We start from the raw sequence: 23,734 nt of genomic DNA, 5'->3' as shown, positions 1-23,734 counted from the left end.
GTCTATTTTTGATTGGTTCATCTTTATGGTTTCAAAGTCCTTGTTACAGTGATTTGTGGTTTTATTGATGTCTTAATTTACTTAACATGTTTACTACCACCTTTCCTAACTCAGGGTCTAGTAGACTGATGAGCTCTGTTTCATTATTTCTTCTTTCAGGGGATTTCTTCTGTTCTTTTAATTGGGAATACTTCCTCTGCTTTTTCATTTTACTTACCCTTTTCTGTTATTATATATTTAGGAGAAACAGTTATCTACTGTGGTCTTGAAGGAATATTTTATTTGGGAGCATCCCTGCGTAGACTGTGTGTGTCCAGTGGTTTTGGCATGAGGGCTGGTTTTTGTAGGATACAAGCCAGGTCTTTCCTCAGGGTGTTCTGGCCATTATCTCCTTGATAGGACGTGTGGTTGTTGTTGTTGGTATATCTGAATCTTGTGTCAGGTGTGAGTTGAGGCTTCCTCTCTGCTCCATGACTGCTGCTGCCCTGTCAGGGGTGCAGTCTGCTCCCCAGTTGTTGGAATAGAACCCCTGAGGGTCAGGTTCAGTCAAGCTCCCTTGCCCTTGAGTGCATACCCTGGCCCCAAGGAGGTGATTGCAGAAGCAAGTGAGGCCTGTGCAGTCACAGACGACCTATGCGCTGCCTCTGTAGGCATCTGTGGTTCCACCCAGAAGAAGCCCAAGGTCACATCTCTTTCTGTTTTGTTAGTCCCAGATCTAGTGCAAGGCTGCATTGTGGAGGAGGCTGGGCCTGGGGGTAGAAGCATTGTGGCTACAGGAATTGAAGTAGCTGCACTGCCACCAGAAATTTGGGCTGTTCCTCTGGCAGTCTTCTCCCAGGACCTGTCTGCCCCAGATCTAGTGCTAATGTGGAATGTGTAGTGGCGGATCTGGGGTACACTCACTGGGAGAGGAGTCGCTGTGTACTCCTGAGTGTACTGACAATGGCTGCTGTTGCCCTTCCTAGATCACATCCCATGCCTCCTGGGCTTTCTCTATGAGCTAGATCGAGTCCTCTCCCAGAGTCCTCTCCTAGGGTCTGTCTGCACAATATTCAGCACTTCACCGCCTTGCACTCCTGTGGTGCCCCCCACCCCTACCCCATGCACACTCTGACAGTGTCCACCATGACTACACCAGGATCACACTCCAGGTCCCCACAGTCTGTCCCTGCACAGCTAGACTGAGTATTTTCTCAGTGCTTGGTTGGCCCAGACTTTGCACCAGGCTATGTTGTGTAGTGAGCAGGGCCATGGTGTTAGCTCCATTTGGATTGAGAAGTGTGGTGAGGAGGCAGTCACCATTGCAAGGCTCTCTCTGCCCTGATTGTTGTCAAGTCAGCGTGTGCACACTTCTCACAAGTAGCGTCTAGGCTTCTCCAGCCCTTCTGTCTGTCCTAGCAGTTATCCCTGCAGGTAAGTGGGCTGGTCTGTTCCATGCAGGACCCTAGGACCAGGATGTCAGAATGTTGCTCAACCTGCTTGCTTGCCAGGTGAAGGTCCACTCATGTGGACCTTCTCTGCCTTTCAGATTTCTCCCAGGGGTTCAGGTGCCGATCAAATGCCTCTTTTTCCCCATCTTACCCACCTACATGGAGATCTTTCCTACAGCTTTGGGTTTATAGGAATTATTCTGCCAGTTTCCAATTTGTTTTCCACGAGATTTGTTCCACATGTAGATGTATTTTGTGTGTTTGTGGAAGGAGGTGAGCTCCATGTCCTCTTACATCTTGATCCCCCTCTGTGAAATGAAGAGACTCACTTTATTTCTAAGCCATGCATAGGTTGAAGGTGAAAGGATGGAGAAAGATATTTCATGCAAATAGTAACCAAATGAGATTAGGGGTGACTATATTATTTTCAGAAAAAAATAAACTTTAAATAAAAAATTGTTTTAAGAGAGATAAAGGGACCTTGTATATAAACGGATCAGTTATATAAAAGGGTCAGTCCTTCAAGGAGGTATAAAAATTTAAAATATATATGCAGCAAATATCAGAACTCCTAAATATGTGAAGAAAACATTGTGAGAATTGAAGGGAGAAGTGTACAGTTCTACAGGAATAGCAGTAGACTTCAGTACCCTAGTTTTAATAGTAGATAGAACAACTGGACAAAAGATCAGTAAGGAAATAGAAGACTTGAACAACATTATGGAATAATTGGACATAACAGACATTTATAGAACACTCCATGCAACAACAGAACAATACACAGTGTCCAGGATAGACCAAATGTTGTGTCACTAAATAAATCTTAATAACTTATAAAAGATTGAAATCAAAGTATATTTTCTGATATCAGTGGAATGCAACTAGAAATAAACTGAAATGTGTGGAAAACTGGAAAATGCACAAATATGTGGAAATTAAAAATACATAGATTTAAACAACCAATGGATCAAAGAAGAAATAACAAGAGAAATTACAAAAATATCCTGAGATAAATGAAAAGGAAAATAAAACATACAAAACCTTATGGGATGCAATGAAAACAGGGAGAAGATGTAACACTTCAAAAGCCATTTTATGAGGCCAGCGTTACTCTGATACCAAAGCCAGACAAAGATATTACAAGAAAGGAAAGTTATAGGCCAATACATCTGATGAATGTTGAAATACAAATTCTCTACAAAATACTAGCAAAGAGAATTTAACATAACCAAGTAGTATTTATTCCTGGAATGCAAGAATGGTTCAACATATGAAAATCAGTCATGTAATATACCACATTAACAGAACAAAGAAAAAAACCCCATAAAATCAGCTCAACTTATGTGGGAAAAGCATTTGCCAAGATTCAGCACCTTTTTGGGATAAAAATGTTCAGCAAACTAGGAAAAGAAGAAAACTACCTCAACATAATAAAAGTCATGTGTGAAAAACCCAAATTAATATCATACTTTATGGTGAAAGATTGGGAGCTTTTCCTCAAAGATCAGGAGAAAGACAAGGACGCCTGCTATGACCACTTGTAGTAAACACATAACTAGGAAGTCCTAACCAGAGCAGTGAAGTTAATATATATATATATATATATATATATATGTGTCCAAATTGGAAACAAAGAAGTAAAATTATCTCTGTTCACAGGCATTTTATATTTAGAAAACCCTAAAGATTCCATACACACAAAAAAACCCTGCTAGGTCTACTGAATTAATTCAGCAAAGTTGCAAGAATCATTTGCAATTTTATACACTGTCAAAGGACAATCACAAAAGGAAAATTAAAAAGAAATTTTATTTATAAGAGCATAAAAAATAAAATATTTCAGAATAAAATTAACCAAGGAGGTGAAAGCCTTTGTATACTGTAACAAACAAAATTTTGGTGAAAGAAATTAAAGAAGAAATGAATAAATGGAAACATATCACAGGTTCATGGCTTGGAAGACTTAATATTATGTCAGTACTACCCAAAGCAATTTAGAGATTTAATGAAATCCCTATCAAAATCCTAATGATGTTTGTGCAGATGTAGAAAACTTCATCTTAAAATTTACATGGAATCTCAGTGGACTCCAAATGGCATAATAGTCTTGAAAAAAGAAAAACAAATTAGGAAGTCTCATGCTTCCTGATTTCAAAATTTAATACTAAACTACAATAATTAAAACAGTGTAATATGGCATAAATGCAGACATATGGACCAATGGAGTAGAATGAAGAACCCAGAAATAAACCTTTGCATATATGACCAAATGATTTTTGGCAAGAGTGCCCATACTATTCAACAGGGAAAGGACACTCTTTTAAACAAATTGTGTTGAGAAAACTGGATATCCACCTGCAAAGGAATGAAGGTGGATTTTTACCTTAAACCACATACAAAAAATAACTCAAAATGGATCAAAACCTAAATGTAAAAGCTAAACTATAAAACTATTAGGAGAAAACATAAGGGGGAAGCTTCATGACATTGGGTTTGGCAGTAATTTCTTGGATATGACACCAAAAGCATAGACAACAATAATAAAAAAAATAGATAAATTTGACTTCATCAAAATTAAAAACTTTTGTGCATCAGAGGGTGCTATCAAAAGAGTGAATAACCCATGAATTGGGAGAAAATGTTTGCAGACCATGTATCTGAAAAGGAATTAATATCCAGAATATAAAAGGGACTCCTAAAACTATACAACATCAAAACAAAATCCCTAAGAACCCATTTACAAAATTGGCAAAGCTCTTCAATAGACATTCCTCAAAGTTATGTAAATGATCAATAAGCACATGAAAGATGTTCAACATGTCTAATTATTAGGGAAATGCAAACTGAAACCAGAATGACACACCATCTCACAACCATTAAGACGGCTATTATGAAAACAAAGAAACAAACAGAAAATAACAAGCGTTGGTGGTGCCAAGGAGGAATTGGAACCCTCCTACGTTGCTGGTGGGAATGTAAAATGGAGCAACTGTTCTGGAAATCAGTATGGTGGTTCTTCAAAAAAACATAGAATTACTGCATAATACAGCTATTCCCCTTCTGGGTCTATAACCAAAGTAACTAAAAATAGGGACTCTTAACATATTTGTATACACGTGTTCACAACAGCATTATTCACAATAGCCTAAATAAGGAAGCAATCCAAGTGCACATTGACAAATTAATAACTAAGATGAAGCATATACACATTGTAGAATATTATCTACCATCTACCATATCTATCTACCATTATCTACCATAATATTTGGTAGAATATTATCTACCAAAAACCAAGGAAATTCTGTTTTATGCAAGACACATATGATCTTTTTAGACATTATGGAAACTAAGCCAGTCACGAAAGAACAAATTCTGTATGATTCCACTTACATGAGTTACCTAGAGAACTCAGATTCATAGAGACGGAAATTAGAATGGTAGATTCCAGGGCTGGGGGAGTTATTGTTTAATGGGTATGGAATTTAGTTTAGGAAGATGAAAAAAGTCTGGAGTTGGAGTGTAGTGATTTTTTAAAAACAACGTGAATGTATTTAAGGCCACTGAAATGTACACGCAAAAATAGTTAAAATAGCAAATTTTATGTTTTGTATATTTTACTAAAATTTAAAAAATTAAAAGAATCTAATACATATATAGTTGAGCTGTAGTAAACAAGTAAGTAAATACACAAGACTCATGGAATACTATTTCTAAAAATGTTTTCTAAAGAACTGAGTAAGGACAAGATTTATCCTATTAAATTCTGGCAGTGCAGCTGAGTTTCAGCATTGAATGTATTAACTGAATACTTATAAAAGTAGGGACAACATTTCAGAATAGCATGTAAATATTACATATTTGATAAAAATACAATGGAAAATTTGGGTGAACTGAAAGAGACAAGGAAAATAGGATATTCTTTCTAATAGTAAGTAGTCAAAGAAATCTTGTAAAAAGTGTGCTAATAATCCAAATATTAGAAGCACAGGAAAATTCTAGTATGTACAGACATACCTTGTTTTATTGTGCTCCATTTTATTGCACTTCACAGATATTTCATTTTTTACAAATTGAAGGTTTGTGATAACTGTGCCTCAAGCAAGTCTGTCGGTGCTGTTTTCCAGCAGCATTTGCTCACTTCATGTCTCTATGTCACATTTTAGTAATTCTCACAGTATTTCAAACTTTTCATAGTATTATATTTGTTGATCTTTGATGTTACTATTGTAATTGTTTTGGGGTGCCACAAACTGCACCCATATAAAACAGGGAACTTAGTAAATGTGTGACTGCTTCACCAGCTGGCCAGTGTCCTATCTCTCTCCTTTTCCTAAGGCCTCTCTATTCCCTAAAATACAACAATATTGACTTAGGCTAATTAATAACCCTACAAAGTCCTCTAAGTGTTCAAGTGAAAGAGTCACATGTCTCTCACTTTAAATCAAAAGCTAAAAATGATTAAACTTAGTGAGGAAGGTATGTCTAAAGCCAAGAGAGGCTGAAAGTGAGGCCTCTTGTGCCAAAAAGTCGAGTTGTGAATGCAAAGGAAAAGTTCTTAAAGGAAATTTAGTGATACGCCAATGGACGTACAGATAAGAAAGGGAAACAGCTCTGTTGCTGATACGGAGAAAGTTTAGTGGTCTGGATAGAAGATCAAACAAAGTACAATATTTCCTTAAGTCAGAGCCTAATCCAGACTGAGGCCCTAACTCTCTTCAATTCTGTGAAGGCTGAGAGAGGTAAGGAAGCTGCAGAAGGAAACTTTGAAGCTAGCAGAGGCTGGTTCATGAGGTTTAAGGAAAGAGATCATATCCATAACATAAAAGTGCAAGGTGAAACAGCAAGTGCTGATGTAGAAGCTGCAGCAAGTTATCCAGAAGATCTAGCTGAGATAACTAATGGAGATGGCCCCACTAAACAGTAGGTTTTCGACGTAGGCAAAACAGCCTTATATTAAAAGAAGGTGCCATCTAGGACTTTCATAGAGAGGAGAAGTCAATGCTTGGCTTCAAAGCTTCAAAGGACAGGCTGAATCTCTTGTTAGGGGCTAAGGCAACTGATGACTTTAACTTGAAGCCAGTGTTCATTTACCATTTGGAAAATCCTCAGGACCTGAAGAATTATGCTCAATCTACTCTGCCTGTGCACTGTAAATGGAAGAGCAAAGCCCTAGATGACAGCATATCTGCTTACAACATGGCTTGTTGAATACTTTAAGCCTGCTGTTGAGATCTACTTCTCAGGAAAAGATTTCTTTCAAAATATTACTGCTCATTAACAATGCACCTGATCACTCAAGAGCTCTGATGGAGATGTACAGTGAGATTAATGTTGTTTTCATGCCTGCTAACACACATTTATTCTGCAGCCCATGGATCAAGGAGTCAAGTTTTATTACTTAAGAGACACATTTTTTAAAGCTGTAGTTTCCATAGATAGTGATCCATCTGATGGATCTGGGCAAAGTCAATTCAAAACCTTCTGTAAAGGATTTACCCATTTAGATGCCATTAAAAATATTCACAGTTCATGGGAAGTGGTCAAAATGTCAACATTAACAGGGGTTTGGAAGAGGTTTATTCCTACCCTCCTGGGTGACTTTGAAGGGTTTAAGACTTTAGCAGAGGAAGTATCTGGTGGGAATATCAGAACTAGAATTAGAAGTGGAGCCTGAAGATGTGACTGAATTGTTGCAGCCTCATGAGAAAACTTTAATGGATGAGGAGGTGAATTTCTTCTTCTGGATGAGCCAAGAAAGTGATTTCTTGAGATGGAATCTGCTCCTGGTGAAGTTGCTGTGAAGATTGGTGAAATGATAACAGAGTGTTCAGAATATTACATAAAAATAGTTGATAAAGCAGCATGGTTTGAGAGGATTGACTCTGATTTTGAAAGAAGTCCTGTGAGTAAGATGCTCTCAAACAGCATTGCATGCCACAGGGAAATCGTACGTGAAAGGGAGTAAACTGATGTGGCAGACTTCATTGTTGTCTTATTTTAAGACACTGCCACAGCCTCCCCAGGCTTCAGCAACTTCCACCCTGACCAGTCAGCAGCCATCAACACTGATGCAGTATCCTCCACCAGCAAAAAGATTATGACCTACTGAAGGCTCACAGGATGGTTAGCATTTTTTAGCCTAAAGTATTTTTTAAAGGTTTGTACATTGTTTTTTAGAATAATGCTATTTATTACACACTTAACAGACTATAGTATAGTATATACATTCATTTGCACTGGGAAACCAAAAAATTCATTTGACCTGCTTTATTGCAATATTCGCTTCATTGTGGTGTTTTAGAACCAAATACACAATATCTCCAAGTGATGCCCATAGTCTTAAATATTTTATAAATGAACAGAATTTCATAACAAAGCTGTTGGAACACATACACATTCCAGTGTAAACATAGAGAACAAACAAAAAAGGTGGGATACATACAAACGAAAGTAGAAATTAACTAAAAGAGAAAAGTAGTAGAACTATTGAATAAATCAAAAATTAGTTCTTTGACAAAATAAAAAAATCAAACGTTGACAATTAAGAAGAGATAGAAAATACAAATATGCAAAATAAGAGGGAAATGAGAGGGAGAAATAAATGAGAAAATGAGAGATAAGGAAAATTTTGAAAAACCCATAAATTTTCATAAAAGCTTATAAATACTATGTAAACTTAGATTATAATAAATACTTTCTAAGTAATTTAATTAGTATTTATTAAGTGGACACTAGTAGAGATACAGAGATAATAAAAAATTTCCACAGGAGAACTATAGAAAGTTATCACAAAGAAACACATTAAAAAGCACTAGGCTGGATGTTTTTCAGGGGAATTTATTAAACCTCAAAGAATAGATGATTCCTGGTTACCTGACTTCTTTCTATAGCCTAGAAGACTAGAATCATCCAGATTCTGTTTCTTAAACAGGTATATTTGATGCCTAATCCTAATAAAGATTGCACAAGACAGAAAAATACACATTAATTCCATTTGTGAATATCAATGCAAAGTCCCTTAATAGGAACAAAGCAAGCAGACTTTACATTTAAAAAATCAATGGAACAATATAGAAAGCCCAGAGATAAACCCACGCACATATGGTCACCTTATCTTTGATAAAGGAGGCAAGAATATACAATGGAGAAGAGACAGCCTCTTCAATAAGTGGTGCTGGGAAGACTGGACAGCTACACGTAAAAGAATAAAATTAGAACACTTCTTAGCACCATACACAAAAATATACTCAAAATGGATTAAAGACCTAAATGTAAGGCCAGAAACTATCAAACTCTTAGAGCAAAACATAGGCAGAACAGTCTATGACATAAATCACAGCAAGATCCTTTGTGACCCACCTTCTAGAGAAATGGAAATAAAAATAAAAATAAAAAAATGGGACCTAATGAAACTTAAAAGCTTTTGCACAGCAAAGGAAACATAAACAAGATGAAAAGACAACCCTCAGCATAGGAGAAAATATTTGCAAATGAAGCAACTGACAAAGGATTAATCTCCAAAATTTATAAGCAGCTCATGCAGCTCAATATCAAAAAAACCAAAAAACCCAGTGCAAAAATGGGCAGAAGACCTAAACAGACATTTCTCCAAAGAAGATATTCAGATTGCCAACAAACACATGAAAGGATGCTCAACATCACTAATCATTAGAGAAATGCAAATCAAAACTAACTACCATACAACCCAGCAATCCCAGTACTGGGCACATACCCTGAGAAAACCATATTCAAAAAGAGTCGTGTACCACAATGACCAGGACAGTGGCGGACGTGGGGAGGCCAGCATGGAGGTTGTGATTCAGGAGTCCCAGGATGGGGCTGGACCAGGAGGCAGAGGTGTTGGGGGCGGAGAAAGGGCTGGAGTCTGGTCGTAGCCAAAGGAAGAAATAACAGGATGGCTGGGGGAGAAAGCTGAGGCCTGAGAGGTGGTGGCCCTGCCTCTTCCTGCCCATCACGCGCTCCTGTGGTCCCCACCTGCTCAGCACCAGGATCGGCCAGGTGAGTGGCGGCCCCAGGCTCAGGTGTCTGGATGGCTGGTCGGAACCAGGGCCTGCACAGAGGGATACGGGCCGTTGAGGCCAAGTCCCGGGCATCCGCCCTCCACTGGATAGGCGGGAGACCTATGTCCAGGTTGGGGAGAGCATGGCCTTGGCCCATGCCCTGGCTTTCCATGGGGGCTGTGGACGGGCAGGAGGGCCGTCTCCTTCAAGGCACTTTCCTCTTTCCCTGAGGGCCATGGTCTCCCAGGCAGGAGACAGTAGAGCTGGAATTTGAACCCAGCACCTCCTCCAAGCTCCAGACACCCACGCCCTCTGGTCCCTAGATGGCTGAGATGTGGGACGCTGGCCAACCCTGCTTTGCTGAGCAGGAGGACCAGGGACCAGAGCTGCAAGCCGGGGGTCCCGCCTTTACAGCCAGTCCTGCAGACCCCTCGGAGGGGCTCAGAGCAAGGGCTCCCCACCCAGGGGACCCAGGAGCCCCATCTCACCCACTCCTTGAAAGCCTAGTTTTCTCTATCTGTCAAATGGGAATCAGAAGAGCAAGTATCCTGGTATCTTACTGAGAATTGTCTAGATCCGTGGCTTTCAAGCCTTTTTGAGTATGATCTATAGTGAGAAATACATCTTATATCCTGCCCCCCCCCCAAAAAAGCTGTTCATTGCAGCTCTATTTACAACAGCCAGGACATGGAAGCAACCTAAGCGTCCATCATCAGATGAATGGATAAAGAAGATGTGGCACATATATACAATGGAATATTACTCAGCCAAAAAAAGAAATGAAATTGAGTTATTTGTAGTGAGGTGGATGGAGCTAGAGTCTGTCATACAGAGTGAAGTCAGAAAGAGAAAAACAAATACCGTATGCTGACACATATATGTGGAATCTAAAGAAAAAAAAATGGTTCTGAAGAACCTAGGGGCAGGACAGGAATAAAGATGCAGGTGTAGAGAAAGACTTGAGGAAAAGGGGACAAAGTCCCAGGAAAGCTGGGACAAAGTAAGAGAGTGGCATGGACATGTATACACTACCAAATGTAAAACAGATAGCTAGTGGGAAGCGGCCGCATAGCACAGGGAGATCAGCTCGGTGCTTTGTGACCACCTAGAGGGGTGGGATAGGGAGGGTGGGAGGGAGAAGGAAGAGGGAGGAGATATGGGGATATGTGTATATGTATAGCTGATTCACTTTGTTATACAGCAGAAACTAACACACCATTGTAAAGCAATTATACTTCAATAAATATGTTAAAAAAAGAGAAAAAAACACTACATTAAAAAATACAATGCAACCATAACAACTAGTCAGTGTTTGTTATAGTTCGGTTTTCTGGTCATGGAATATCTGTTTTAACTTCCCTCCCACACCACCTTCTCAAGTGATGCAACCCTAGCATACATTATCCAAATGGAAGTTCAGGGTTTCTGGGTGATTTACAGTCATTTTCTTTACAACTGAAGGTTGTGCTTTATGACAGAATAATATATGCATGATAAAGAGAACTTATCTGCACCCACCCTCCTCAACACACACCCAGAATACAATGCTGTAGTGAAAACAGGATAATTGCAGTGAAAACTTCCACTACAAAAAAAAAGAAAAAAAAAGGAAATATTTAGAAATACACAGCAGTCTGGATCATAGAAATACTAAATTACTGCTGGGCCCAATGTGGAAAATCTCTCAACCCTGGCATAACAGGATCTTAATTCTGTTTTGTGAGTAACTCACCAGTACACTATTCTCCAAGGCTTTCTAATGCCACCCTGTGGGACTGTTCCTGTTCCTTTTCCATTATTATCCATAGACATGTATGAAGTGGCTGCTAGGGTGTATCCTTCTTTGGGGGCTTCCCAGTTTTTAGAGTCCATTTCTTACTGGTTCAAGTTTAGAGGTGGAGGGTTGATTTAAGATTAAAATAAGCAATGCATTTTAAAAATTGGCTTTGATCTAATGACAAGAGAATTCCTCAAAGACATTGAGCTTCAGATCCATCTGCTTCCTATCCATTTATGTACCAGCAACTACCTAACCACATCCAAAATAATTTCCTAATTCTAATCGTAAATTCTTTCCTCTCTCTCTCTTAAATGCTGAACACCTTTGAACACCTCGAGGTTATCAGAAATAATAGGCTTATCTATTTAGAAAAACTGTTCATCTAAGCTTTGCACAAAGCTGTGTGATTTTGTTTTCCTGATAATCTGTTGCTCAAATCTGACTGTTATAAGTCCAGAAGCAGCCAGAATTTTCCTAACTTTTGAGAGTCTCCAAATGTTAGGACTCTTTGTTTGCTTTCATTTCATTTTGTAAACCATATAATTATTTCTTGAACTTATCTCTTTCATAAAATATATTCCGGAAGCATAAAATAAAAGCCAGTGCATACTATCATTTTAATTTTCACATTTCCTAGAACTACAACTTAGTAGGCGTGTGGTCAGTCTACTATATCAAGGGCAACAGCCTTAAATGATGTACTGCCACTGTCCAAGGAGTTGACATGTTTCTGAGCTCTGGTATCAATTTCTCAGATACTGTATCTGATTGCTAGGCCAATGCCATATAGTTTATGTTTATACTGTGAAATTGTTTTACTTCAAAGTACCATTTTTATAATTAAGAAAGCACTGTTGCTAGATAACAGACAAAAATGTGTAGTGGCACAATCATAACAGGATTTTATTTTAAGCTCATATAAAGTTCATTTGGTGTCCCCAATCTGTTAGTTCTTCTCTTCCGAGACATGACAAAACACCAAGCTGCTTCTGTCGTGAGGGAAGATGCCTATGCTATCTTTACCATGTGTCTTTCAGAGTCACTGTACATATTAATCTCAAGACAGTACAAGGAGAAGGAGAGTGGAAAACTATTCAGGGTCATTTTTTATCACCCAAGGTTAGAAGTGGCCCCATCCCTTCTGTTCACATTCTGTTTGTTCAGATTCTTCCAGCAACACGTTATTGTTACCTTGTGCTTAGCATTAGCCCTGAGGTGGCTGGAAGGCTTCTCTGTGTTCCTTTTCCATTTTCTGCTTTCAGTTGCCTCTGCACAGCTGTGCACAGAGGTAGTTTCTCTTTCCATGCTCTGTCTGCAGCAGCACACTGCATTTCTCCTGGTGCAACCTCAGTCTTAGTAAGGGTTTATGTGTCTAGGCTGTGGGAAGCCTAGCACCTTCTCAGGGTTTCTGGCAGCACTCTCTATGACTAGAAATTGATTTCTATCTGTGATAGGTTTTAGAAAGAAGAGAAGGAGAAAAAGAGAATTCCCTGTTCCTCCCTAAATAGTAGCAAACTTCTGTTTATATCAGTGCTGGGTCCAGGGGTTTTTCATGGACCTTTCCTAGGCACAAAGGACTTTTATCCTTCCTCTAGAAGTTGTATATATTTGCTTGCTTTATGGCATCAGTGAAGAGAATTTCCTATCCTTAGACAGATTTCGCTTCTACCACTCCCCAAAAGACCATAGGGTTGAGAGGGTGTTTTTCGCTGTCACCTCCCCTTCAGTAGCTAAAGACTTGCTTCCTATGGGAAGAAGTTCCAGGGCAGGCATTGTGGCTGAAAATCATCTCATGCATGCCTGTGCCACTGAGGGAATTCACTCTTGTCTTCAGCCCTGCCTAATCTAAGTATCTGGAGGAAGCCTGGGGGAAGAGCTCTCCACATGTCTGTGGCTCCCAGTTATGCTAAACTGATAGGATAGCCCAGCTCGGTCACAGTGATTCATCATTTCAGCCAATGTCTCATCCTTCTATTGAAGCACCTATATCTTCTCTGCTTTGAGAAAAATGAAACAGTTCATTTGTCCCTTTTCTCCTGGGAGAGGTTTGTCACTTGAAATTAAGTCCCTTGGTGGTCTACAGACAAGTATTCTGTACTTTCCAGGAAAGTTACGCTTTTGTAAATGGTATGCCTTTTTTGGTTGTTAGGATAGAAGTCACATTCCCTTGCTTTCCACATCTTAAGTGGAAGCAAAACTCTGTTGATTATTTGCTATGTCTTTTTAACTACACTGTAAGCACCATAAAGGTTTTATTTATTACTGTAAATTGAAGTATGTAACACTTCAGATATAACAAGAATTAGACTCAAAATTTTAATGATTGAATAAATAGTACATTAATGAGAATATATAATGTTCTAAAAGGAAAATAAATAATATTTGTTTATACACACACATATCCTCTCTTCCCCCCAAAGCTACATACTTCTTTTTTACTCTCATATCTCTGAATTTTATGCCTCCATGGCACTTGTTACAATTATATCATATGTGTTTGTGTGGAGATGTAGGTATAAATATTGGATTAATGTTTTTTTCTCTCACCAGACTACAGAGTTCACAAGGATATATTTTTGTTTACTACTGTTTTCCTAACACTTAGAACACTATCAAAAGCAGGCCCTCAAATACTTGTTGAATGGATCAATAAATGCCAATGACTCAAAATAGGCAACATCAGGGAGATAGCAGAAAAATCATAAAATAACAGAGTATTTTCATTTCAAACGTGACAAGAAAAGTTTAGGCAACTGTATTTGAAAGAGGTATTTAAAAAATTCAGTTCAGACTCTTCGTTGTATACAGGAAGAAATTAAGGGCAGGAGAAATTAAATAACTCAAAGTCATCAATTTCATTAGTGGCTGAGTCTGGAATAGAAACTAGGTCTCCTGACTCTAAATGCATTGCTCTCTTGACTAGTTGCTCTGAGCAAAACACTTTAAGTCATTGGTTTATGGATATAAATTGCCCATGTTGAGAAATAGGGAAAAAGGAAGATAGGCTTCTAAAATATGTCTCAGCCATGATACCCAATCAGATGGCTATGTTGCAGCAGCTGTCTCAGGGAAATTATATTCAGAAAAAGCAACACATCACCAGGTCTCTTAATCCCATTGGGCAGTAAATGATTTCACAGTGTATCGGGCAGCACAGCAACTGGCATTTCAATATTTCCTCCTGAAGGGAAGATGAATGCAAAATAGCTCTAGCTTCATGCTCTAGCTGGTGATTTCCCTGCTGTGCCCTTTATAACATAGGTAGGGAAAAAAAAAAAAAAAGGAAGGGCATGAATAGAGTCTGCCAGCTATTCCAGGTATTCATAAGCTCAGAAAAAACTAAAGTTTCTACTAATAACAATAATAGTAATAATATCTAATAATAATTCTTAACATGAACTGAATGTAATACAAATTGATTATTACTTAAATTCTTAAAACCTTCAACCAGCAATCATAAAAGACCAAAAGTCTTTTTTTTTTTGTGATTAACTGATAAATACATAGGCTTAGAGAGTTTAAAGGTCTCAGCTGGAAAGTGGTATCTAATTGATTCAGTTCAAAGTTACTATAATATACATAAACAATACAGGCATAGACTGTAAAAATGTAATTAATGTAAGGATCTCTAAAGTATCATCTGGATGCCTTTGTTAGTTTCTTGATTGTCATGGTCAAGGCCTGAATTCCGTGTCATGAAAAGAAATCAACTTTTAATTCTTTTTAAGAGTACGTGAAATCATCTCCCAAGAAACTGTATGATGGTTTTCAAACTACCATCTCTATCAGCTCTGACCAATTAAAAGATAATTAGACCTAGCTCTTTAATTTCACATTTTTTTTTGTTAACCACACAAAAATAAAAAGGAACAGGTAATATTAAATTTTGTAATATATTTTATTTAACCCAATATGTTAAAGATGTTTTTCAATTCAACTTGTAATCAACAAAATACCACAGGGACTTTCCTGGTGGTCCAGTGGTAAAGAATCAGCCTTCCAATGCAGGGGATGCAGGTTTGATCCGTGGTCGGGGAACTAAGATCCCACCTGCCATGGAGCAACTAAGCCCACATGCCACAACTACTGGGCCCACGTGTCTCAACTAGAGAGCCTGCATGCCACAACTACAGAGCCCACGCACTCTGGAGCCCATGTGCCACAACTAGAGAGAGAAAAACCCACATGCCACAACTAGAGAAGCCCACATGCCACAACTAGAGAGAAGCCTGTGTGCTGCAAGGAAGAGCCCACGTGCTGAAACGAAAGATCCCGTATGCAACAGTGAAGATCCCGCGTGCCACAACTAAGGCACAATGCAGCCAAAAATAAATAAATAATAAAAATTAAAACAAACAAAAGCCCCCAAACAAAGCTTGGCTCATTAAAAAAAGAAAAGTACTACAAATAAGATGTTTTACATTTTCCATACTAAGTCTTTGAAATACACTGTATTATTTTACAGTTATCATATTTTAGTTACTTTCCAAGTAAGTTTTTTCTAATATATAATGTCCACTAATGTATGTTGCATTTATATTAAAAACATCATCACAGTAACTGGTGTCTTTAAAATGCAGACATTTGAAAGAAAATGTCAAACATATATAGTTGTTTATAGGTTTGCCAGTAAACCATGCTTGAATTGTCTTTTGATCTGAATATTAGATTTTTTACGACAGCGTTTCTAGAATAAATTGCGTCTTCTCTTTTTTCTCATATGTTTTACAATTAAGAAAAATAATTTTGAATAATGCATCTCTTCTCTGCTCAAGTAGCAGCTAACACCTACACTGCTGTCTGCTATTAAGTATAATTGTTATTTCCATTACCTGGTGTCCGAGTCATTTTCTGTGTCTGTGAATACTGTCTTCATTACCATCTTTGACTTATTTAACATTGCTTCTCAACCTAATTTTTAGACTGTATATCACATTTGTTTCCATACTGTGAAAAATTTTCTGTAGTACTGTTTACTCTAATAATGATTTTTCCAAAGGTGATAATTCTTCCATGAAGCCCATTGTTAATTATCTCCTGAGATCTACTTTTCAGTTGTTCCTAATATGTTTTGCCTTCAAATGAATCAATACTTTCAGTTAATCACATGTCATTATGTCATAATATTGCTTGAATATATTTTTGTCACATCCCCTTACTGGTACTGATTTTCACTAGAAAAAATAGTTGAACTTCTATAATCAGAGTAGGACCATATCTTTCAACATTCTGGAATGCAGTTTTTGCAAAATAATAGAAAATCAATTAAGAAGAAACAATAAATAAGTACCTCCCATAATACAGTTTTACTTATGCGAAACAAGAATCATTTTTATAGCAAATGGTATTTTATGAAGGTCAAATTTATTTCATAGCAATGAACTAAACAAGTGAGGTAGGAACTGTAATGTTGCTTGGTACTGACTATGTTAGGATGCTGAAACTGACAATTCAAGTATCACTCATAAGCAAGTGAAAATCAGTTCAATATATTTAAAAAAAATCTATTTCATTACCGTTTTATGAATCCTACAAGTAGCCCATCTTGTACAGTAGATGTTGTATATTTCAGAACTAGGAATTCTGAACCTGTAAGGCTGTAACTCCATGAAATTATTCATTCAAATCCATGTCTTTCTTTTTTCGTCTGAGCATTCATGTGTACTTTTCTTTCTTCTCATTCTTTGTTTTCTTCTTCCCTCAATCTCTGATTCTAATATCACATGTCCTAAACTTATCTTTGTCCACACACTGCTTCTCACGATAGACAAGGTGAAAGAAAGGAATAGGAAAAAAGAATATATTGTGGAAAATATATTAAAAAAAGGAGGTGAATAAAGATCCAGGTTGCAAAGGAAGCCCTCCCATTTTCTAGATGTTTTCCCTGCTTGCTAGTGAGTGATAACTCCAGCAGCTAACATGCATTGTGTGATAGCTCTGTGCCAGGCACTATTCAAAGTCTTTTATAAATATTAGCTGATTTAATTCTGAAAAGTCTATGAGGTATATCAAATTATTATTTCTATCTAATAGATACTAAAGCCTAGAAGGACTAAGAAATTTTTCCAGAGTCACATGACTAGTGAGTGCCAGGGCCAGGATTTGATCCCAAAGTTTGGTCCCAGAGCCTGAGCATGGTTAATAACTCATGATCTTCTGCTTCTTAACTGCTCTGGAGTTGGGAAATTGTTTATATAACAAAGTATTTAGTGACAAAGTTTTACAAAAAATTTCTTTTCATTAGCTAAGTGATTGAGAGCTAACTGTAGATATGTAATTTTATTTTGCAACAACCAAATATTTCCTTTACTGCACTGATGTATATTGTGAATCTCCAGGAATGCTATATAAAACATTTCATTTTAGAAATACATTTGACCTCAGATCTCTTTTATTGAAGAAATATTATTCTATTATGGCAAGCAAATACACAAAAATTGAAAGAATACCGAATTTATAGATAACACATCTTGATTTTGGACTTATAACACATTATTACAGTGGCCTTTGATTATCACTTAATTTTCTTAGTGAAATTCCTTCACCAAGCTCTGTAGGGTGAATTTGCTTATTTAGCATACATTTATAATACACAACTAATTTTCTATCAAAAAAGCAGTCATTGCTGACATTGACACTTCTCAAATAAGACATTGACGTTTTATAGATGAAGACTGACATACAATAGCTATGTCACTTGCTATAAGTTACTTAACCTCTCTGAGCCTGTTTCCTTACTCCCACATTAAGAATGTTGCTCTAGATAACTTATAAGGGACTTCATAGCAGAGAATTGAACAAGTTGGTTTGGAGCCCTTACTAGCTCTCGTCCCACTTAAAGGCAAATCCTGGAGTATCCCAGAAAATGTCCCTGTAGCTACACAGACACCACAGAAAATCACCTATCCAAATTCACGTAATAGTTGTTTTTGTTTATTTTTTTTCAAATAGGCTTTTTAAAATCATCACTAGGTTCACAGCAAAATTAAGTGGAAGGTACTGTGATTTCCTGATATACCCCCTACCTCCATAAATGGATAGGCTCCCCCATTATCAATATCACCCACCAGAGTGGTATATGTTTCAATATATGGCCTTACATTGACACATCATTACCCTGCAAAGCTCATAGTTTACATTATGACTCACTCTTGGTTTTGTGCATTCTATCGGTTTGGATAAATGTATAATGACATGTATCCAACATTATGGTACCATACAGAGTATTTTTACTGGTCTAAAAATGCTCTGTGCTCTGCTTATTTATCTTTCCCTCACCCCTAATTCCTGGCAACAACTGATCTTTTTACTGTCTCCAAGGTTTGTCTTTTCCAGAATGTCATAGAGTTGGAATCATAAAGTAGGTAACCTCTTCAGTTGATCTTTCATTTAGTAATATGCATTTAAGTTTCCTTCATGTATTTTAAGGGCTTGAGAGCGCATTTCTTTTTAGCCCTGAATAAGATTCCATTATCTGGATTCAAAACAATTTATCCATTCACCTACTGAAATACAACTTGATTGCTTTCAAGTTTTGGCAATTATGAATAAGACTGCTATAAACATCCGTATGCGGGTTTTTGTATAGATATAAGTTTTCATCTCTTCTGGGTAAATACCAAGGAGCATGATTACTGAATCAGAACATGTTTAATTTTGTAAGAAATCACCAAACTTTGAAAGTTTCTGTACCATTTTGCATTCCCATAAGCAAAGAGTGAGAGTTCCTGTTGTTCCACATCAGTGTCAGAATTTGTAATTGTCAGTGTTCTGTATTTTGGCCATTCCAGTAAGAGTGTAGTGGTAGCTCATAGTTGTTTACTTAAGTTTTGTGTCTGTTTCCATCCTAAAAGCTAGCATTTAGTTTCTGCCTTTAAATCCAGAGCATTTGGTTTGATGTTCTGGCTTTACTCTCTGCCTTTACTTTCTGTTTTGCCCTCCAATGTAGTCATTCCCATTTTCCTTGACTCTTCAAGGGGCTGTTTTAATATCATTTCTGAACCACTTTGACACCCAGCTCAGTTTACTATAACCCTTATCTTTTACCTCATATCCCAAGTCATACATACCTAGGAGGGTAAAATAAATAACCACTGCCTACCTGAAAATGATACAGCCAATAGAATATCAATTAGGTGCCCTGCCAGTTTTTGAGGAAAATAACTAGGCTCCACAACCAGGAATAAAGGGTTTTATTTATCGGTTGTTTGGTACACTGAACACAAAATACAGACAGATTTTGGCTTAACAGTAGTTTTCAACTGTGAAATTATTAACTGAAAAGAATAATGGCTTAGGGCTCAGAGTGACTGGTGTTGAATATAGAATTTACCACTTACTAGCTCTTTGGTCTTGGACAACTTAATTTGCTCCTCTCTACCTCAGTTACCTTTTCTATAAGTTTGCAGTACTAATTTTTTTAATTGAAGTATCACTGATATACAATGTGTTAATTTCTGCTGTACAGCAAAATGATTCAGTTATATATATATATATATATATATATGTCTTTTTTATATTCTTTTCCATTGTGGTTTATCACAGGAGATTAAATATAGTTTTCTGTGCTGTACAGTAGGACCTTGTTCATCCATTCAATATATAATAGTGTGCATCTGCTAAACCCAAACTCCCAATCCCTCCGTCCCCCACCTCCTTGCCCTTGGCAACCACATGTCTCTTCTTTATGTCTGTGGGTTTGTTTCTGTTTCATAGATAAGTTCATCTGTGTCATATTTTTGATTCCATGTATAAGTGATATCATATGGTATTTGTCTTTCATTTTCTGACTTACTTCACTTAGTATGATAATCTCTGACCATCCATGTTGCTGCAAATGGCATGATTTCATTCTTTTTTATGGCTGAGTAGTATTCCACTGTATACATGTACCACATCTCCTTTATCCATTCATCTGTTGATGGATATTTAGGTTATTTCCATGTCTTGGCTATTATAAATAGTGCTGCTATGAACATAGGGGTGGATGTATCCTTTTGAATTATAGTTCTGTCCAGATATATACCCAGGAAAGGGATTGGTGCATCAGATGGCAAGTCTATTCTTAGTTTTTGAGGAACCTCCATACTGTTTTCCATAGTGGCTGCACCAACTTACATTCCCACCAACAGCGTAGGAGGGTTCCCTTTTCTCCACACCCTCTCCAGCATTTGTTGTTTGTAGACTTTTTAATGATGGCTATTCTGACCAGTGGGAGGTGGTATCTCATTGTAGTTTTCATTTGCATTTCTCTAATAATTAGGAATGTTGAGCATCTTTTCATCTGCCTGTTTGTCATCTGTATGTCTTCTTTGGAGAAATGTCTATTTAGGTCTTCTGTCCATTTTCCGATTGGGTTGTTTATTTTTTTGTTGTTGGTTGTATGAGCAGTTTGAGTATTTTGGAAATTAAGCCCTTATCAAGTCTCATCATTTGCAAATAAAATATCTCAGTCTGTAGGTTGACTTTTTGTTTGGTTTGTGGTTTCCTTTGCTGTACAAAAGCTTGTAAGTTTGATTACATCCCATTTGTTTATTTTTGCTTTTATTTTTATTTTCTTGGGAGACTGACCTAAGAAAACATTGGTACAATTTATGTCAGAGAATGTTTTGCCTATGTTCTCTTCTGAGTTTTATGGTGTCATGTCTTATATTTAAGTCTTTAAGCCATTTTGAGTTTATTTTTGTGTATGGTGTGAGTATATGTTCTAACTTCATCGATTTACATGCAGCTGTCAAACTTTCCCAGTACTACTCCCTGAAAAGACTGTCTTTTCTCCATTGTGCATTCTTGCCTCCTTTGTCAAAGATTAACTGACCATAGGTGTGTGGCTTTATTTCCAGGCTCTCTATTCTGTTCCATTGATCCATTTGTCTATTTTTTGTGCCAATACCACACTGTTTTGATTACTGTAGCTCTGTAGTATTGCCTGAAGTCTGGAAGGGTTATGCCTCCTGCTTTGTTCTTTTTCCTCAGGATTGCTTTGGCAATTCTGGGTCTTTTATGGTTCCATATACATTTTTGGATTATTTTTTCTATTTCTGTGAAAAATGTCATAGGTAATTTGATAGGGATCACATTAAATCTGTAGATTGCTCTGGGTAGTATGGCCTTTTTAACAATATTAATTCTTCCAATCTGAGAGCATGGGATATCTTTCCATTTCTTTGAATCCTCTTTAATTTTCTTTATTGATATCTTATAGTTCTCATGTAAGTCTTTCACCTCCTTGGTTAGGTTTATTTCTAAGTATTTTATTTTTTGGGGTGCAATTTTAAAAGGGATTTTTTTTTTACATTCCCTTTTTTATATTTCATTGTTAGTGTAAAGAAATGCAACTGATTTCTGTATGTTAATCTTGTTTTCTGCTACCTTTCTGAGTTTGTCTGTTCTAGTAGTTTTTGTGTGGAATCTTAGGGTATTCTATATATAATACCGTGTCATCTGCATGTAATGAAAATTTTACCGCTTTCCATCCAATTTGGATACCTTTTATTTCTTTTTCTTGTCTGATTGCTGTGGTTAGGACTTCCAATACTGTGTTGAATAGAAGTGGTGAGAGTGGGCATCCTTGTCTTATTTCCAGATTTTAGCAGGAAGGCTTTCAGTATTGAGTATTATATTGACTTTGGGTTTGTCATAAGTAGCTTTCATTATGTTGAGATATGTTCCGTCTATACCCACTTTGGTAAGAGTTTTTATCATGAATGGATGTTGAATTTTATCAAATGTTTTTTTTCTGGATCTATTGAGATGATCATGTGGTTTCTGACTCTTCTTTTGTTAATGTGGTTTATTACATTGATTGATTTGCATATGTTGAACCATCCTTGTTAACTTGGGATGAATCCCACTTGGTCATGATATATGATCTTTTTTATGTGTTGTTGGATTTGGTTTCCTAGTATTTTCTTGGGAATTTTTGCATTTATATACATCAAAGCTTTTGGCCTGTAATTTTCCTTTTTGGTAGTGTCTTTGTCTGGTTTTGGTATCAGGGTGATGGTGGTTTCATAGAATGTCTTTAAGAGTGTTCTTCTTCTTCAGTCTTTTGGAAGAGTTTGAGAAGGATCAGTATAAGTTCTTCTTTGTGTGTTTGGTAGAATTCACCTGTGAAGCCATCTGGCCCTGGACTTTTGTTTGTAAGGAGTTTGTTGTTGTTGTTGTTTTTATTTCTGAGTCTAATTTGCTTCTAGTGATCAGTCTGCTGAAATTATCTATATGTTCTTAATTCAGTTTTGGTGGGCTGTATGTTTCTAGAAACTTGTCCCTTCTAGGTTGTCCAATTTGTTGTCATATATTTGTTCATAGTATTCTCTACTTTTTTTAAATTTCTGAGATATTGGTTATTATTTCTTCTTTTGCATGTCTTATTTTATTTGGTTCCTCTCCTTGGTGAACCCAGCCAGAGGTTTGTTAATTTTGTTTACCCTTTCAAGAACTAGCTATTGGTTTTATTAAGTTTTTCTACTGCTTTTTAATCTTTTAAAATTTATCTCCTCTAAGATCTTTATTATTTCCTTCCTTATGCTGACTATAGGTTTTGTTGTTCTTCTTTTTCTGATTCTTTTAGTTGGTAGGTTGGGGTGTTTCTTTGAGATTTTTCTTGTTTTTTGAGGAAGGCCTGTATCACCATGAGCCATGCCTATATCACCATGAACTTCCCTCTAAGAACTGCTTTTGCTGTGTCCCATATATTTTATATGGTTGTGTTTTCATTGTCATTTTTCTCAAGGTATTATTTAATTTCCTCTTTAATTTCACTGCTGACCCATTGCTAAACAACAGTAGCATGTTGTTTAGTCTCCACATAATCGTTTTTTTCTCATTTCTTTTTCTGTGGTTGATTTCTGCTTTCATGCTGTTGTGGTCATAAAAGATACCTGAAATAATTTCTGTACTCTTAAATTTGCTGTGGCTTGTTTTGTGCCCTAGTATGTGGTCAGTCCTAGAGAATGTTCCATGTGTGCTTGAAAAAAATGCGAAAAAAATGCATGTTTTGGGTTTTTTTTTTTTTTTTTGGATGTAGTATCAATTAAAAGTCTACTGTTCTATTGTATCATTTAGGATTTCTGTTGCCTTATTGATTTTCTGTCTAGAAAATCTGTCCATTTATGTGAGTGGGGTGTTACAGTCTCCTACTATTATTGTATTCCTGTCAATGGAGTAATCATTCTTAATTCACAAAGTTATAAGTGCATATAAGTGGGAAAAAATATTTTAAATACCCAGTTCAGTGCCTAGCATGTAGAATGTATCTAATGATACTCATTTCCTTTGTCTTTCTGAGCCTTCTTTCTTAGATCATCAGTCTTTCTACTTTTCTAGACTTCTCAGAACTTGGCACCTAATCTGCCTGATAACACTTTCTATTGAGATTTCAGTCCTCGTTCACTATGTAAATTCTTTTTGACTGAGCTTTGATATCTGAACATTTTTTGACTGAGCTTTGGTATTGTCAGCTTTTACGAGAATAATCAGACTTCTAACATGTTTACTATATT

The 23,734-nt window shown here is 36.9% G+C and overlaps 1 long non-coding RNA gene and 1 pseudogene across 1 annotated transcript in view; both read left to right on the top strand.

Moving 5' to 3' along the window:
* The window catches only part of LOC137223163 (uncharacterized), a 134,039-nt gene that overhangs the window by 24,839 nt on the left and 85,466 nt on the right, over positions 1 to 23,734 (top strand). The window lies entirely within an intron of this gene.
* The window catches only part of LOC137224125 (mitotic spindle assembly checkpoint protein MAD2A pseudogene), a 34,572-nt pseudogene continuing 20,612 nt past the window's right edge, over positions 9,775 to 23,734 (top strand).

This window comes from Pseudorca crassidens, chromosome 4 (genome assembly GCF_039906515.1).
Source record: "Pseudorca crassidens isolate mPseCra1 chromosome 4, mPseCra1.hap1, whole genome shotgun sequence".
Taxonomy (NCBI): Eukaryota; Metazoa; Chordata; class Mammalia; order Artiodactyla; family Delphinidae; genus Pseudorca; species Pseudorca crassidens.
Note: the sequence above shows the minus strand (reverse complement) of the source record. Positions and strands in the feature narration are given on the sequence as shown.